This window comes from Oncorhynchus clarkii, chromosome 18 (assembly GCF_045791955.1).
Source record: "Oncorhynchus clarkii lewisi isolate Uvic-CL-2024 chromosome 18, UVic_Ocla_1.0, whole genome shotgun sequence".
NCBI classification, from domain to species: domain Eukaryota; kingdom Metazoa; phylum Chordata; class Actinopteri; order Salmoniformes; family Salmonidae; genus Oncorhynchus; species Oncorhynchus clarkii.
The window spans coordinates 36113740-36127127 of record NC_092164.1 but is presented as its reverse complement, the minus strand read 5'-3'; positions in this window follow the sequence as shown (position 1 = coordinate 36127127).

Genomic DNA, 13388 nt, shown 5'->3' with positions numbered 1-13388 from the left:
TGAACATCAACAGACACACACTCAAACAGAGGTAGAGTGTGAGCCTAACTAGATGTCAGTCCCCCCCATCCCCATCCTTGGCTCAAAGACTCATTACCATGCAATAATTTCATGCTGGGCTACCTCAGAACATTTTCTATTCCCTTTGCTCTTTATATTAAAAAAAACAGAGTCAACACAGAGGCAGTCACTTGACCTTTTTTGTTCCCTGGTTATTTTCCCAGTCATCCAAGCGGAAAAGGAAAGCGAGGATAAAAAAGATGGTTTAAGATGCTGTTAAGAGGGGGAGAGGTTTTAATTTGACACGGGAAAACCTGTTTTGTAATGTTCCGGTAATCTCTTGACAACCTCTGTGGGGGGGGGGGGGGGGGGGGGGGGGGGTGAACATGGCGCAGGGGAGGCTGAGAGAGGAGGGCTATGAGTCCATGTTGTATTGTACAACTCAATGTGTTATTCCCAAACCTCAGCCCTGGAAATTGTGTCAGTTGAGAGGCGTTAATATGGCTCGCTAAGAGACACTGCCTGCACACAGAGCGACTGGCGACAATAAATACAGACAAGTCGTTTAAACGGACACTGATGAGCCGCCACCGCCGCCACCATCGTCTAATACTTTAGTCTGACTGGTGTTTAGAGAATGGCCATTCCCCTGTGTGTCACGACTTCTGCCAAAGTCGGCTCCTCTCCTTGTTCGGGCGGCTTTCGGCGGTCGACGTCACTGGCTTTCTAGCTATCGCCGCTCCATTTTTCATGTATCCATTTGTTTTGTCTTGTTCCCTGCACACCTGGTTTTCATTCCCCAATCAATCCATATTCCCCTGTTCCCCATCATGTCTTTGTGTAAGATTGTTTGTGTTACGTGTATTTTGGAATTGTGGATATTGTTACGCGCATTACATTTTGTCTATGTTCCGTGTTTGGGCACGGAACATAACATTACATAACATTTATGTTACTTTGTGCTGTCATTTTGGACCGGAATAAAAAGTGCGCCTGTTCACTACACTCTGCACTCCTGCACATGACTTCGCCTCCAATACACGCTCCTAACACTGTGTGATGATAAACCAATGACCATTAATCTTAGAGCCAGTTTCTAATGGAATCAGATGGTAGGTAATGGTTTCGCTGGCCAGATTTGTTTTTATAGCCATCATTGTTATTACTAGACTACTACAGTATGTTATGATGTATTGCAATATTTACTATTCATTTCTTACTTCGTGCAAATTAGCCAATAATCCTTGTGAAACAAATCATCAGCACAGTAATAGGCCTAGTACATTCTAAGCTAGCCAAGTTTGAAGAACAGCTCATGCTGGTCCAGGGGAGCATCATGGGAGATGGGACAACCCATGGGAGGGTGACACTCATTGGCTAATGAGTACTTCCTGTTCTAATTAGCAGCGGGCTCCACAGCTGAAATGTCCCTCAAGGTCGTTGTTCCTGTTGGTGGCACATCGGGGGATTCGGGACACAGTTAGTTTTGTACTGTGGGTTGTCTACTTTTCCACACCAGTAACACAATTAGGCTTGACATATTTGTCACACATTTCTAATAATGCATTCCATCTCTGTTGTAACTTTAGTAGCGGTCCTCTGGCCAAAGGTTGGTCTTTGATCTGATCAGCACAGGAGGATATAGGTCAGAGACAAGAAGACTACGGAGCCCTTAAAGAAGAAGAAGAAGAAGGGATGGAGTTACCGAAGTAGTATCCATGTGGCAGTTTGCAGATAAGAGCCATGACTAAGTAATCAGGAAGAGTGGTGTGATCTGCACGGACACATTCTGAGATTCTCCGTCCGACCAGACCTAATTTCTGAGCATGCCGGGTCCGGGGGAAGTTAAATCCTCTCCAATATCCCGTAACCATGGGGTCTTATTCCCCCCACCCCCAATTTCCATAAATATCAATAAAGTTACCAATGTCTGTTTATAAATAATGCTCTACAGACAGGCAAGGCAGTTAGTCTCGGGACTATGTGAAATGTCTGTTTATAAATAATGCTCTACAGACAGGCAAGGCAGTTAGTCTCGGGACTATGTGAAATGTCTGTTTATAAATAATGCTCTACAGACAGGCAAGGCAGTTAGTCTCGGGACTATGTGAAATGTCTGTTTATAAATAATGCTCTACAGACAGGCAAGGCAGTTAGTCTCGGGACTATGTGAAATGTCTGTTTATAAATAATGCTCTACAGACAGGCAAGGCAGTTAGTCTCGGGACTATGTGAAATGTCTGTTTATAAATAATGCTCTACAGACAGGCAAGGCAGTTAGTCTCGGGGCTATGTGAAATGTCTGTTTATAAATAATGCTATACAGACAGGCAAGGCAGTTAGTCTCGGGACTATGTGAAATGTCTGTTTATAAATAATGCTCTACAGACAGGCAAGGCAGTCTCGGGACTATGTGAAAGGTCTTTTTATAAATCATATGCTCTACAGACAGGCAAGGCAGTCTCGGGACTATGTGAAATGTCTGTTTATAAATCATGCTCTACAGACAGGCAAGGCAGTTAGTCTCGGGACTATGTGAAATGTCTGTTTATAAATAATGCTCTACAGACAGGCAAGGCAGTTAGTCTCGGGACTATGTGAAATGTCTGTTTATAAATAATGCTCTACAGACAGGCAAGGCAGTTAGTCTCGAGACTATGTGAAATGTCTGTTTATAAATAATGCTCTACAGACAGGCAAGGCAGTCTCGGGACTATGTGAAATGTCTTTTTATAAATCATATGCTCTACAGACAGGCAAGGCAGTCTCGGGACTATGTGAAATGTCTGTTTATAAATCATGCTCTACAGACAGGCAAGGCAGTTAGCCTCGGGACTATGTGAAATGTCTGTTTTCCTGACTGGCCCTTTGTTATTTACATGTGGGTGTATATCTGGGGACGTATATCTGGGGACGTTTATCGTCGCGATGACTCTCCGTGCATGTTATGAAAGATTAGGGCCTGCCGCTGTTTCCAATTTTTGGAACTGACTTCAGAGGGGCAGGGGGATGGAAAAAACGGTGCCCCTCTTCCTTCCTCCTTATTAGATTTCACTGGTTATCAATGACAGAGGTCTGACATTTCCACTGTGTCCGAAATTAAAGCATCTCTCTCTCCTCTCTCAGTCCATTCAGACGTTGACAGCTATAACATGATGAAAGATTGCAGATTGGGTTTCAGTTGATGTTATAGTGTTGATGTTTATACTTTGCCAAAAAGGAATTTACTGCGCAATCATTATTGCAAAAAATAAATACATGTGTACAGGTGTCTGAATAGGAAAATAAAGTGTGAACTTTAACATTGAAGAGCAGGTCAACTTTGTTGGCACTGTTATAGTATGTGGCCTGCAGTATGTAACATACTAACCGCTAGTTTTCTTCTTAATGATGCTGAGCCTTGCAGACTTTGACACCACATTTTAGAGGGAACGTGCCATTTGTTTCCAGGGCAGGGATAGGAAGGGAGAAAGAAGGGCAAGAAAAATCAATTGCAGGGAATATAAGAGAAAGAAAGGGAGGGAGAGCGAGAGATTGAAAAATGTGTTGATTTGTCGTCATGGGCTGGATGTCTCTGGACACGCCAATGAGAATTTATCATGAAAGACACATTTCCTTGGTCGCAGAAGTATGTGTATGTGTGGACTGAACTTGAGATAATGTATTCTTAAAACATTCTAGACTTGGTCATACATGATTACCTCCAAGGCCAAGTTGACCAATGACAGTAATTACATTATAGATCATTTAACCCATACCTTCCTGATAGCAAAACAACAGAAACATCACTCCTATGAGTGTCTTCATTATACCCTACTAACCTCAAAGCATACAGTACAGCATACAGTACCTACAATCAGGTCCAAAATATTGGCACCCTTGATGAAGATGAGTGTACTGTCACTCATGGAGACACTACGTCACCTCAAAATCTACAGGGAGAGCTAGAATGTTCAAGCCCCCTTGGGTGCTGCCATAGATTTATATTAGAAGTGCCCATCCAAGAAGGCTCAAGATCATTGGCTACAGATAAAATGTCAAATCAAGTTATATCTACCGAAGCTTTGGTCTGAATACATATGTAAATCTGCTATTTCATTATTATATTTATTTATTTTTTGGCTAAAATGTCTAAATCTTTTAGCTTTGCTGAAAGGGGACTGTGGGGTACTGTGTGTAGATTAATGAGCACAGTACCAGTCAAAAGTTTGGGCACACCTACTCATTCAAAGGTTTTTCTTTATTTTTACTATTTACTACATTGTAAACATTTTTTGTGAAGATATCATAACTATGAAATAACAAATGGAATCAAGTAATAACCAAAAATGTGTTAAACAAATCAAAATATATTTTAGGTTCTTCAAGGTATCCACCCTTTGCCTTGTTGACAGCTTGGCATTCTCTCAACCAGCTTTACCTGGAATGCTGAGCACTTGTTGACTGCTTTTCCTCCACTCTGCAGTCCAACTCATCCCAAACTATCTCAATTGGGTTGAGGTCGGGTGATTGTGGAGGCCAGGTCATCTCATACAGCACTCCATCACTCTCCTTCTTGGTCAAATAGCCCTTACACAGAATGGAGGTGTGTTGGTTCATTGTCCTGTTGAAAAACAAAATATAGTACCACTAAGCGCAAACCAGATGGGATGGTGTATCGCCGCAGAATGCTGTGGTGGCCATGCTGGTTAAGTGTGCCTTGAATTCTAAATAAACCACAGATAGTGTCAACAGCAAAGCACCACCACACCATCACGTCTCCTCCTCCATGCTTCACAGTGGGAACCACACATGCAGAGCTCATCCGTTCACCTACTCTGTGTCTCACAAAAGACACGGTGGTTGGAACCAAAAATCTCAAATTTGGACTCATCAGACCAAAGGACAGATTTTCACCAGTCTAATGTCCATTGCTCATGTTTCTTGGCCCAAGCAAGTCTCTTCTTATTATTGGTGTCCTTTAGTAGTGGTTTCTTTGTAGCAATTTGACACATGCACACACACACACACACACACACACACACACACACACACACACACACACACACACACACACACACACACACACACACACACACACACACACACACACACCACACACACATAGATTTAGTACTGTAGATATGTGGTAGTGGTGGAGTAAGAGTCTGAGGGCACACAGTGTGTTGTGAAATCTGTGAATGTATTGTAATGTTTTAAAATTGTATAAACTGCCTTAATTTTGCTGGACCCCTGGAAGAGTAGTTGCTGCTTTGGCAGCAGCTAATGGGGATCCATAATAAATACAAATACAAAAATTTGACCATGAAGGCCTGATTCACGCAGTCTCCTCTGTACAGTTGATGTTAAGATGTGTCTGTTACTTGAACTCTGTGAAGCATTTATTTGGGCTGCAATCTGAGGCTTGTAACTCTAATGAACCTATCCTCTGCAGCAGAGGTAACTCTGGGTCTTCCTTTCCTGTGGCGGTTTCATCATAGTGGTTGATGGTTTTTGCGACTGCACTTGAAGAAACTTCAAAGTTCTTGAAATTTTCCACATTGACTGATCTTCATGTCTTAAAGTAATGATAGACTGTCGTTTTTCTTTGCTTATTTGAGCTGTTCTTGCCATAATATGGACTTCGTATTTGACCAAATATGTCCATCTTTTGTATATCACCCCTACGTTGTCACAACACAACCGATTGGCTCAAACACATTAAGGAAAGAAATTCCACAAATTAACTAAAGGCACACCTGTTAATGGAATTGCATTCCAGGTGACTACCTCATGAAGCTGGTTGAGAGAATGCCAAGAGTGTGCAAAGCTGTCATCAAGGCAAAGGGTGGCTACTTTGAAGAATCTACATGATTCCATATGTGTTATTTCGAAGTTTTGATGTCTCCACTATTATTCTACAACATAAAAACATAGTAAAAGTAAAGAAACCCTGGATTGAGTAGGTGTGTTCCAAATCTTGACTGGTACTGTATATAATCGATTTTAGAATATGATTGTAACGTAACAAAGTGTGGAAAAAGTCAAGGGATCTGAATACTTAACGAAAACACTGTATATGCCCCGTTTATTCATCCTACGGTTCTGACTTGGTGTGCAGGTAGAATACTGTAAGGACGGCCCATGTTCTAAATTCTGTCGCTGTACATTTTCAAAACTGCTAAACAAATATTTATATTGATTACGTTTTAGCTCGCTCAATAATGTCTTAATCGCAATAACGGATTGCCTCTTATTCGCTCATCATTCCCTTATGCCATAGTTTGTATCAATTCGCAGTAGAAACCACATTTGTTTAATAACCTCTTGAAGCAAGGGGGCAGTATTTTGATGTTTGGATAAAAAACATTCCCAAAGTAAACTGTCTATTTCTCAGGCCCAGAAGCTAGAATATGCATATAATTGGCAGATTAGGATACAAAACACTCTAAAGTCTCCAAAACTGTCAAGATATTGTTTGTGAGTATAACATAACTGATATTACAGGCGAAAACCTGAGGAAAATCCCACCAGGAAGTGCTGTTTTTCTGAAACTACACTGTTCCATTGCAAGCCTATCCTCCATTTAAAGGGATATCAACCAGATTCCTTTCCCTATGGCTTCCACAGGGTGTGAACAGTCTTTAGGCATAGTTTCAGGCTTTTATTCTGAAAAATGAGCGAGAATTATCATATCGCGTCAGTGGATAGCCAGATGTCCTTAGATTTGTTCATGCGCGCGCCACTGGAGCGAGACCTTTTCTTTCTCTCTTGTATTGAAAAGTTTACAGTCCGGTTGAAATATTATTGATTATTTATTGTAAAAACAACCTGAGGATTGATTATAAAAAACGTTTGACATGTTTCTACGAACTTTACGGATACTATTTGGAATTTGTCTGCCCGTTGTGACCTGCACGAGCCTGTGGATTACTAAACAAAACATACCAACCAAATGGAGGTTTTTGGATATAAAGAGAATCTTTATGGAACAAAACAAACATTTATTGTGTAACTGGGAGTCTTGTGAGTGCAAACATACGAAGATCATCAAAGGTAAGCGATTAATTTTATTGCTTTTCTGACTTTCGTGACCAATCTTCTTGGCTGCTAGCTGTTTGTAATGTTTTGTCTGCTGAAAGCTGTCCTCACATAATTGCATGGTTTGCTTTCCCCATAAAGCTTTTTCGAAATCTGACACGCCAGGTGGATTAACAACAAGGTAAGCTGTGTTTTGGTATATTGCACTTGTGATTTCATGAAAATGAAATATTTTTAGTAATTTAATTTGAATTTGGCGTTCTGATGTTGACGAAAATGATCCCGCTAAAGGAATCGGTGCGCCAAGAGCATGTCAGACATATCATCTATGTTTTTTTTTAAAGGCAGTAAATGAGGCTGAATGAACTGTTTCCCTGCCAGACAAGGCTCCACTTATTGCCAGGTGTAGCGGTGGTAAGGATTCACTCCATGGTGCTGAAAAGAAAACTCTGCTGTTGGGACAGCTTTATGTAGGCCCTAGCAGTTTGTGGGCACCGTTTGTCACCATTATAGTGCAATTAATGTATTGTTTGGTGTTGTGTATGGCTTTGCTGGCATGCATCTGTTGTGGAAATTCTTACACAGGGGCACTCAAAGTCAACCTTTCAATGAATCAATGTTTATTTGTCAGCACACTGGGGAGGTTCCAACCAACTCAATGCACCATAGTACACATCAGGAGCACTGATTGGGCAGCACCAGTAGTTGTCTTATGTACTTCTGTACACAGACAAGTTATATTTGCATGATTTAGCATAATTAATTCATCATTACCGTTTTGTTTCATCGATGTGACCGACCAATACTGGTTCATAACATGTGACAGACCAATACCTCACGAGGCTTCTTCTCCCTAAACTGAGATGTCTTTCGTTCATAAACACAAGGTTTGGGCGTACTGCCAAATTGCAGCTACTGACAGTGAGGATTCGTTCAGTCAGCCACTTGCATGAACACATAAATTGGTTTATACAACAGCACATGAATAGAACACAGAAATTAGTTATAAGAAAAGCACAAACATTAAAATTCTCATTACATTCCATCCTCCTATCACTTGTGATAATAATCATTACATTTTAATGTAAGCATTTAGATTTTAGCTTCTATATCAAAATATTATATACTCCTATTAAAGTAAGGGAAATCAACACAAAAAAAAAACAGACACTTCATAATTTCAAACCCTTCATTCTGGGTTATACAATCCAATTAGTACGGTAATACTATAATCATAATAACGGTTATACTCAGGGTCTGAAATTAACACCTGCCAAGCGCCAAATGCGAGTATATTTTCAGTTTGGCCATACTGGCAGGTAAATGTTTGTACCAAGATAGTAATGTAATAAAATATCTGGCATGATGGCTCGGAGGAAATGACTCATGTTTGCCAGCCAAAGATCGTCTCTAGTGCTCCTAGTTTTGCGCCACTGTTTACCGTACAGGACATCAACTACTCGACACTTGCCACAGGTCTGCTGCTAGCTACCGTTCATTAAATAGCTGTTATGTGGTGACATTTACCTAGAGTAAGCCAACCTTTGAAACGAAAACCCACCGATTGAAAAGGATGACAAATCACATAAAAAAATACGTTTCAAGAGGCTGGCTACAGTTTGAGGCTGAGGCCGAGGTGATGAGCTGTTCTGTGTGTCGCCAGTATGCTAAAGATAAAAGCAGAAACAACTCATTTGTCATCAGAAATAAAAACGATGAAGCTGGAGAACATTCGTGACCATGAACACAGCAAGTGTCCCATTGCCTGCGTGTCTGTGTCCCGAGCTCAATTGGAGCCTCTCCTCTTTGACACCCTCTGTGACGGCGCTAATGGCAGTGTCAGAGCAGACCAGCACGAAGATGAAGATATTGTTTAGGACTGTACATGCCACTGGCAAGAAGGCGAGACCACTTTCTGACTTCGAGTGTATGTGAGAGTAAGTGGAAATGTTGTCTCTTGTAGCGAGACTAGTACTTTTGTAGCTTGTTTTTTCCAAGTGTATTTAGCACATGTGGTCCGGTATTGTAGGATATTTCTTAGCTTTTGATAAGCTTTGGCTCTCCTCAAAATAGTGTATAAATACCATAAAATTATAGGCCTACTGATGCTGACATGGATATCCATGCTTCCTATGGCTCTGTAACATTCTATTTTAATGTTTGTCTCCAGATTCTGTTTACATTTTAAAGCATTGTGACACAATTGACTTTACCAGCCTTATAGTGTTGATCCTTAAGTAAACAACGGGTAGAAGGCCCAATCAACTGCCAGCTATATTAGATTACATGATTGTGTATTTAATTATTATGGAATAAATTTGATGTTTGATTTTTGCATTTCGGATGAAAAAATAATAATTTCTGTGGCCTCAACATATAGAAATGAGAAGTAGGCCAAAGAGTTTATGCGCCATATTGCAGAGGTGGAGTGAATCAACATCAGAGAGAATCTGAAAAACACCACATTTCTCTCCATCATGTCAGATGGCTCCACAGACAGTTCTGTGAAAGAGGAGGAGTTAGTTTATGTCAGATTCTGTCAAAAGGGCAAGATTGAGTCGAAGTTTGTTGGCATCAAGTCGGTGGAGAAGGCCAACGCGGCACACATAAGCAACGCCATCACTGCCATCATGGAGGGAGTGCGTGATGAGTAGGGGAGCAAGTTGGTCGCTCTGGGAACAGATGGAGCTGCTGTGAGCCAAGAATGGTGTGGTCATCCGGCTGAAGGGGAACAGGGCCTACATCATCGGCATCCACTGTATGGCAAACCGCCTTGAACTGACCTTTTCTGATGCCGTCCAGTCCAACGTGATGTTTCAGAAAGTAGAAGACCTCCTCAGTGGGCTCTACACCTTCTACCACACCAGTCCACTGAACAGGGCAAACCTGGCAAACAGCTTCCAGGCTCTAAGGCACACACCACTGGTGCCCACCAGAATTGGCGGGACCCGATGGGTAGGACACCTACTGCGTGCACTGGACCACTTCCTGCGAGGTTACCAGGTGCGTGTCCAGTACCTGAAACAGGTAGTGGCTCTAGATTGCCATGCTAAGTACTCCAGAAGTCATCATCAATATGTAATGTCCAGTAAATAACAACAAACATGGTTACAGTTGGTAACATCATGTTTCAATGCTTTATGCACTGATAAAATGTGTCATATATGATATAGTTTATTTTTGGACAGCAATTAATAGTCTATTTCTATGTCTTTTGTTCTTTATGTATTTCAGATTCAATCTGCTGATGGCCAAAATGTCTGAGGTGTCCAGCAGGCCAAGGCCAGGAAATACTGCATTACTGTGAGGGAGGCTGTTGTCATCCACTTCTGGGGCTTCCTTCATGACACACTAACACACCTGAGCAACCTGTCTGCCTGTCTGCAGAGGTCCACCATCACCATAACAGAAGCCCACAGCTCCTTGTGCTCAACACAGGTAGTACTTAAGAAGTACAAAACCAGGTATGTTTATTTAAGTTGCAATAAGAAATACTTACCTTAAGAGAATTAAGAGAAAGGATTACGTCAATAAGAGAGGGAGAGAGAGTGTAAGTGAGAGTGTGTTGTAATTCTGAAAGGATGGTAAAGTGAGCCCTTTTCTCATCAGTGAAGGGCCCATGATGAAGGCCACAATGCCCAACAGATATGAGGGAATTCCGCTGACAAGAGGTGACAGCAAGACCCTCGTCACCTCACAGGACAAAATGCTTGACAGGCTAGTTGAGAGTATGACTGACAGGTTCCAGGACGCCAGTGTAGGGGTTCTGTGTGTCACCAAGCTGGTCAGCTTCACCAACTGGCCAGAGTCAGGAGATGAAGTAGAAGGTTACTTTATATGTTGTATTACAGGACAGTCAGGTTAGATTCAGGTTCATGATAATATTTTTATAGTTTGAGAATTAAAACTGCATGATGCTTGTTGTAATGAAATGTATACAATTATTCTAGATTTTGGTGACACTGAACTGGAAACCCTGGTGAACCACTTCAAGCCTGTCCTGGAGACCTCTGGCATCCATGTTGAAAGGATCCCTGACCAGTGAACTGTCCTGAAGGTGCTGATGTATCAACAGTCCCTGCAGAAGATGTCCTGGTTCCGTGTCAACATGAGCCATCAGTATTCCTGCCCTGATTTGCTGGCACTGGTTGACCTGGTCCTGTCCTTCCCTGTCTCCACAGCTGAATGTGAAAGAGGTTTTAATACCATGAAACAGGTGAAAACCGATTGGCGGTCCAACCTAAAGTCTTATGATACGCTGTCAGATCTCCTTATGGTCAAGCTGTCCTCTCCAGAGACCATTGAGTATGATCTGATAAAAGCTGTGATTCTGTGGCTCCAGGACTCTGTCAGGAGCAGGAAGCCAGACTTCATGAACTGTGCAAAGAGGCTGATTGCGGTAGAGAGTGAGGAGTCTGATGAGGAGGTTTAAGTTGATTGAAATGATTAAGCATCTGATAGGTTTACAAAACCTTCAAATGTACTTTTATGTTTGTCCTTAAGTACATTTAATAGCAAATACTTCTTTAGCATTTTGAGTTCAAGACTTCTTCAGTTGTATTCAGGCTGGGAAATGAAATCTAGCCACAGCCAAAATGAATCAGCATCTGACAAGTCTCTATTTTACCTGTATTTTATCAGGGTATTTCTACTCAAAGTAAAGGATTTGTAGACCTGCTTCCCCTGTTTCCCATTTGTAACAGGAGAGCACCAGTTCTATGTCCAATGCACTTCTCATAATTGTATCTTACCATTGTTGTTGCCCTGTTTTGACTTCTATGTACTCTTATTCATTGTATCTAATATGTTTCGTTTATTTCATTGTGTGCCCACTGTTTGGCATTTTTTTGTGCTCTGTACAGCACTTTTGGCCAACTGCAGTTGTTTTCAAATGTGCTCTACAAATAAACTTGATTTGATTAACCGTTGATCAATATATTAAATCATTTTTGTTTCAAATTTTGCTCTGGCCTCTTCTTTAAGTTTGTATTCAACATAATACCTTATTATCTCAATGAAATGTACTGAAATGAATATATATGTGACACAAAAAGGCTATTTATTATTTTGGCCGGTAAAAAATGTGCTTGGCTGGTGGATTTTTTTCATCTACCCGTCCCTTTGGCAGGTGAGCCAAAAAGTAAATTTTGGACACTGGTTATACTTCTATTAATGGGAGTGAGTATCAACACATACACATGGGATCTGTAGATTCAGAGGTGAATACATCTCTCAATGTTAACCATTGTTTCCATATCTTTTACCACAATCAGGTTGCATTGACTTGTGTTTTTCACTAACTGTCACATCAACTTAGTCAAAATATAAAACCCAGTTGTTTAACAATTCTGCTAAGACCTTCAAAAGGTTGATGGTTGCTCATCAGCTCAGTGTTCCACACAATGTAAACCGGTTAAGGGTTTAGATGACCTTACCCTCAACTTGTTCAAAGAAAACAACCTTCAATCATTACTCATCGCCTGTATCTACAGGGGGAAATGGGGGCTCATCCAGAGTTGGCAGCTCATTAGTTTCACCTAGGGTTGTAAAAGTCAGACACTTTCCGGTAAATTTCCAGAAATTTTCCATGGGAAGTTAAGCCCGGGAATTTTGCTTAAATTCATCCAAAAAGTTAGCTTATAACAGTGAACCTTTTTTGTGGGATATACATAAGGCAATTATAGGTCTTGTGGCAAAGTTCAATATTCCAAAGTGTGTTTAAATAATTTCTAACTTGTTAACAATTTCTGCTAGTTAGTTTTTGCTACCATGTGGATTTTAGCTTGCTTGAGCCTGCTAACTGAGGAGTGTTAATTCACCTGTTTCCATACATGTTTCGTTTAAAAAAGAATTGGAGACAATTCCTTTGTGGAGACGTTTCACTGCAGCTAATGTAGAAGCTAATGTAAAGCTGTGTACATTTGCAAATACTGGGCCAAATCATATGTGAAGAATGCAACAAAGATGCAGAATGATCTGGTCAAGTGCATAAAGGTCCCTCAGTGCTGACAACAAGCAACCTCTGACAAAAGTCTCTCTATTTATATTCGAGGTGAAAATGATGAATCAGACACCTCATCGATTGCAACAGTCCGCCTGGAATCAGAAGTTTTTTTGACTCAATGGAGGAACATAGTCAGAGAAATGCTGATCAATGTCTTGCTCAAGCTGTGTATGCAACTGATCACCTCTGATGCTCAAGGGCAATGTGTATTGGAAGAGATTTCTGAATGTTCTTCGTACAGCATACTACCCTCCAAACAGACATGCTTTATTTACTCACTAGCTGGATGCAGAGTTCCACAGAGTTCAAGTGAAGGTCAAGCAAATAATAGAGAAAGCAGACTGTATTGCAATCATCTCTGATG